The sequence below is a fragment of the Melanerpes formicivorus genome, unplaced genomic scaffold (assembly GCF_026170545.1).
Source record: "Melanerpes formicivorus ecotype bairdi unplaced genomic scaffold, bMelFor1.0.p_v2 SCAF_184, whole genome shotgun sequence".
NCBI lineage: Eukaryota > Metazoa > Chordata > Aves > Piciformes > Picidae > Melanerpes > Melanerpes formicivorus.
Genome location: NW_027142536.1, coordinates 180,001 through 185,389, shown reverse-complemented (window position 1 = coordinate 185,389; position 5,389 = coordinate 180,001). Strand labels below are relative to the sequence as shown.

General features: G+C 74.9%; 1 non-coding gene across 1 annotated transcript in view; it reads right to left on the bottom strand.

The window, feature by feature from the left end:
- Positions 1 to 5,274: 5,274 nt before the first annotated feature.
- Positions 5,275 to 5,389, bottom strand: part of LOC137457627 (5.8S ribosomal RNA) — a 155-nt gene continuing 40 nt past the window's right edge. The window contains exon 1 of the ribosomal RNA XR_010991352.1: positions 5,275 to 5,389. This exon is cut by the window's right edge and continues 40 nt beyond it. This is a non-coding gene — a ribosomal RNA (5.8S ribosomal RNA).

Sequence of the window (5,389 nt, the reverse complement as noted above, 5' to 3'; positions counted from 1 at the left end):
ACGTCTACTCGCCGAGGGAGAGCACGTCTACTCGCCGAGGGAGAGCACGTCTACTCGCCGAGGGAGAGCACGTCTACCTCCCGGCTGAGGGAGAGCACGGGGGGGGGGGGACAAAGACAGGCGGCAGCAGCTTCGGTGAACGTCACCCGGGAGGGCGACCGGGGCTGTCCCGGGGCAGTCCCGGGAAGCCGGCGTCCGACACAGGGAACCGTCAGCTGCCGGACCGGGGCGGAATCCCCGCGGCCACGGCAGGGGGTGGGGGCTCGAAGACAGCCGGCAGCCGCTTCGGTGAACGTCACCCGGGAGGAGACTGGGGCCCTCCCGGGACCGTCCCGGGAAGACGACGTTCGGCACGAGATCCCGGCCGCGGGCCGGGACCGGCTCGAAGCCTCGCGGTCCCGGCAGCAGCCGGAGCCGCTCGCCGCCTCGGGCTCCCGGCCCCCTACAGATCCCGGCGACTCGTTCGCGGGCGGCGGGGGGAGGCAGTGGAGGGGGTGCGGGGAGAAGCGGCAGCGGAGGCAGAGGGGGGGGGGGCTCGAAGACAGCCGGCAGCCGCTTCGGTTGAACGTCACCCAGGAGGCGATCGGGGCCGTCCCGGGGCCGTCCCGGGATGCCGGCTTCCGGCACGGGGTTCCCCGGCCAAGGCCGGACCGGCTCGTATCCCCGCGGCTCCGGCAGGGGGGGGGGGGGGCTCGAAGACAGCCGGCAGTCGCCTCGGTGAACGTCACCCGGCCGGCGACCGCGGCCGTTCCGGGGGCCGTCCCGGGAAGCCTGCGACAGGCACGGGGTCCCCCAGCCGCGGCCGGACCGACTCGAAGCCCCGCGGCCCCGGCACGGGTGAGGCCCAAAGACTGGCGGCAGCCGCTTCGCTGAACGTCACCCGGCCGGCGACCGGGGCCGTCCCGGGGCCGTCCCGGGATGCCGGCATCCGGCACGGGGTCCCGGCCTCGGCCGGACCCGCACTGGGTGCCGCCGCCTCGGGCTCTCGGGACGGTATGGATCCGCCGACTCGTTCGCGGGCGGCGGGGGGAGGCAGTGGAGGGGGTGCGGGCAGAAGCGGCAGCGGAGGCGGAGGGGGGGGGGGGCTCGAAGACAGCCGGCAGCCGCTTTCGGTGAACGTCACCCAGGAGGCGATCGGGGCCGTCCCGGGGCCGTCCCGGGATGCCGGCATCCGGCACGGGGTCCCGGCCGTGGCCCGGAGCGGCTCGAATCCCCCGCGGTCCCGGCAGCAGCCGGAGCCGCTCGCCGTTCGGGCTCCCGGCACCCTACGGATCTCGGCGACTCGTTTGCGGGAGGCGGGGGGAGGCAGTGAAGGAGGTGCGGGCAGAAGCGGCAGCGGAGGCGGAGGGGGGGGGGGGGGGCTCGGAGACAGCCGTCAAACCGCTTCGGTGAACGTCACCCGGGAGGCCGACCGGCGACCGGCCTGGGAAGCCATCGTCCGGCCCGGGATCCCGGCCCGCGGCCGGACCGGCCTCGAAGCCCCGCGGCCCCGGCACGGGGGAGGCCCAAAGACTGGCGGCAGCCGCTTCGCTGAACGTCACCCGGCCGGCGACCGGGGGCCGTCCCCGGGGGCCGTCCCGGGATGCCGGCTTCCGGCACGGGGTCCCGGCCGCGGCCGGAGCGGCTCGAAGCCCCGCGGTCCCGGCAGCAGCCGGAGCCGCTCGCCGTTCTGGCTCCCGGCACCCTACGGATCCGCCGACTCGTTCGCCGGCGGCGGGGGGAGGCAGTGGAGGGGGTGCGGGCAGAAGCGGCAGCGGAGGCGGAGGGGGGGGGGGCTCGAAGACAGCCGGCAGCCGCTTCGCTGAACGTCACCCGGCCGGCGGACCGGGGCCGTCCCGGGGCTGTCCGGGGATGCCGGCTTCCGGCACGGGGGTCCCCGGCCGCGGCCGGAGCGGCTCGAATCCCCGCGGTCCCGGCAGCAGCCGGAGCCGCTCGCCGTTCGGGCTCCCGGCACCCTACAGATCCGGCGGACTCGTTCGCGGGCGGCGGGGGGAGGCAGTGGAGGGGGTGCGGGCAGAAGCGGCCGCGGAGGCGGAGGGGGGGGGGGGGCTCGAAGACAGCCGGCAGCCGCTTCGGTGAACGTCACCCGGGAGGCGACCGGGGACCGGCCCGGGAAGCCATCGTCCGGCCCCGGATCCCGGCCGCGGCAGGACCGGCTCGAAGCCCCGCGGGCCCCGGCACGGGGGAGGCCCAAAGACTGGCGGCAGCCGCTTCGGTGAACGTCACCCGGCCGGCGGGACCGGGGGCCGTCCCGGGGGCCGTCCCGGGATGCCGGCTTCCGGCACGGGGTCCCGGCCGCGGGCCGGACCGGCTCGAATCCCCGCGGTCCCGGCAGCAGCCGGAGCCGCTCGCCGTTCGGGCTCCCGGCACCCTACGGATCCGGCGACTCGTTCGCCGGCGGCGGGGGGAATAGTGGCGGGGGGGCGGGGGGGTGCTCGAAGGCAGCCGGCAGCCGGTTCGGTGAACATTCGCCGGGGCGGGGGGGCGACCTGTCCGTGCCCGGGGCAGCCCCGGGAAGCCGGCAGCCAGCACGGGGTCCCGGCAGCACCTGTTCCCTGCCCTGGGACTTGCCGTGCCCGGCGGCCGGTTGCCGGGTGGGGGGAGCGATGAGAGGCGGGGCGCAGCGGCCGGGGCAGCGCCGGGCGGCAGCGGGGGGCTGGGCGGGTGGGGTAGGCGTCGAGCGGCAAGCCCTCGGCTGCAGCGAATGTTCGGCGGTGCGGGGCGGGGGGGGGACGGGACGACACGTTGGGGGCGCCGAGTCCGAGCCACCCCCGGCCCCAGGGGCGGCCGGACGGGGAGGCCGGTGCCTGGCCCTGGGAGCTGCTGGGCGCCGGATGGCCGAGGGTGCGTCAGAAGCCGCCCGAGCGGTCGAGCAGGTCCTCCAGAAAGGCCTAGGGTGGCTTCGAGGGCCCCGGGAGCAGTCGAGGGAGGCCTCCAGGCAGGTCTGGAGTGGATGGGAGGCCTTCCAAAGCAGACAAGGGAGGCTGCCAGCGGGGCCTAGGCTGGCACTGCAGCCTGTAAATGGTTGGGGGGGGGGGCCTCTGGTGCGGCCTGGAGTCTCTGGGTGGCGTCCAGAGAGGTGCAAAAGATCCTCTGGTGCGGCCTGTGGTGGCGGAGAAGCCTGCAGAGCGTGCGGGGGGAGGCTTCTGGTGCGGCCTGGGGTGGGTCGGAAGCCTGCAGAGCGTGCGGGAGAGGCTTCTGGTGCGGCCTGGGGTGGCTGAGAAGCCTGCAGAGCGTGCGGGAGAGGCTTCTGGTGCGGCCTGGGGTGGCTGAGAAGCCTGCAGAGCGTGCGGGAGAGGCTTCTGCTGCGGCCTGGGGTGGCTGAGAAGCCTGCAGAGCGTGCGGGGGAGGCTTCTGTTGGGGCCTGGGGTGGGTCAGAAGCCTACAGAGCGTGCGGGGGAGGCTTCTGGTGCGGCCTGGGGTGGGTCGGAAGCCTGCAGAGCGTGCGGGAGAGGCTTCTGTTGGGGCCTGGGGTGGCTGAGAAGCCTGCAGAGCGTGCGGGGGAGGCTTCTGCTGCGGCCTGGGGTGGCTGAGAAGCCTGCAGAGCGTGCGGGGGAGGCTTCTGCTGCGGCCTGGGGTGGCTGAGAAGCCTGCAGAGCGTGCGGGGGAGGCTTCTGGTGCGGCCTGGGGTGGCTGAGAAGCCTGCAGAGCGTGCGGGGGAGGCTTCTGGTGCGGCCTGGGGTGGGACGGAAGCCTGCAGAGCGTGCGGGAGAGGCTTCTGCTGCGGCCTGGGGTGGGTCGGAAGCCTGCAGAGCGTGCGGGAGAGGCTTCTGTTGGGGCCTGGGGTGGCTGAGAAGCCTGCAGAGCGTGCGGGAGAGGCTTCTGCTGCGGCCTGGGGTGGCTGAGAAGCCTGCAGAGCGTGCGGGGAGAGGCTTCTGCTGCGGCCTGGGGTGGCTGAGAAGCCTGCAGAGCGTGCGGGAGAGGCTTCTGGTGCGGCCTGGGGTGGCTGAGAAGCCTGCAGAGCGTGCGGGAGAGGCTTCTGCTGCGGCCTGGGGTGGCTGAGAAGCCTGCAGAGCGTGCGGGGAGAGGCTTCTGCTGCGGCCTGGGGTGGCTGAGAAGCCTGCAGAGCGTGCGGGAGAGGCTTCTGCTGCGGCCTGGGGTGGCTGAGAAGCCTGCAGGGCGTGCGGGGAGAGGCTTCTGCTGCGGCCTGGGGTGGGTGGGAAGCCTGCAGAGCGTGCGGGGGAGGCTTCTGGTGCGGCCTGGGGTGGCTGAGAAGCCTTTGGGCTGCATTCCCAAGCAACCCGACTCCGAGAAGCCCCGGGCCCGGCGCGCCGGGGGGGCCGCTACCGGCCTCACACCGTCCGCGGGCTGCGGCCTCGATCACAAGGACTTGGGTCCCCCGAGAGCGCCGCCGGGGAGGGGGGCTTCTGTACGCCACATGTCCCGCGCCCCACCGCGGGGGCGGTGATTCGGCGCTGGGCTCTTCCCTCTTCACTCGCCGTTACTGAGGGAATCCTCGTTAGTTTCTTTTCCTCCGCTGACTAATATGCTTAAATTCAGCGGGTCGCCACGTCTGATCTGAGGTCGCAAGCCCAACGACGAGCCACCGACGGCCCGACGCCGCGCCGGCGCGCGCGCCCGGCCGGCACCGCGGCGCGAGAACGGCTCCCCCCCCCCACGCACACACCCCGCGCGGGGTGGGGGTGGGGGGCGGCCGGCTCGCCCCGCAGACGCGGCCGCGGGACGGCGAGCGCGGCATCTCGCCGGCTTCCGCCCCCCGCGACGCACGCGCGACCGCGGGGGACGAAGGGCCCCAGCCCGGAGGAGGCCCGAACGCGACACCGCGGCGGGTGACGCGCCTCTCGGCCCGGGAGACGGCCCGCCGGGGGTCGACGCCGAACGGCGACACGCAGGAGAACCCCGGGGAGGCGAGAGCGAGGAAGAACGAGGGGAACGGGAACCCCCCGCCGCCCACGGCAGACGCGCGCGCGGACGCGGCAGCACGGCACGGTACCCCCGCGGTACCCACCCGCAGACAGCCGCGCCCGCGCGGGAGTGCCGGGGGGGGCGAGGCCCGCGCCTCCTCCCCCAACCGGGCTCTCGTCTCCCCCAACGCCCCACCGGGCGTCGCTGGACCAACGGGGAACCCCTGCCGGCGAAGCCCCGGCGGGACGAACTCCGCGAGAGCGGGCGCTCCGGGAGCGGGGAGCTACGGAGCGCTCCCCGAGTCTGCACTTAGGGGGACGAAGGCCCCTCCCCGCCCGGGGGGAGAGCCTGCGAGGCGACCCCAGCCGCGCCGCTCGGCGGGCACCGAGGCGGCGATTGATCGTCAAGCGACGCTCAGACAGGCGTAGCCCCGGGAGGAACCCGGGGCCGCAAGTGCGTTCGAAGTGTCGATGATCAATGTGTCCTGCAATTCACATTAATTCTCGCAGCTAGCTGCGTGTTC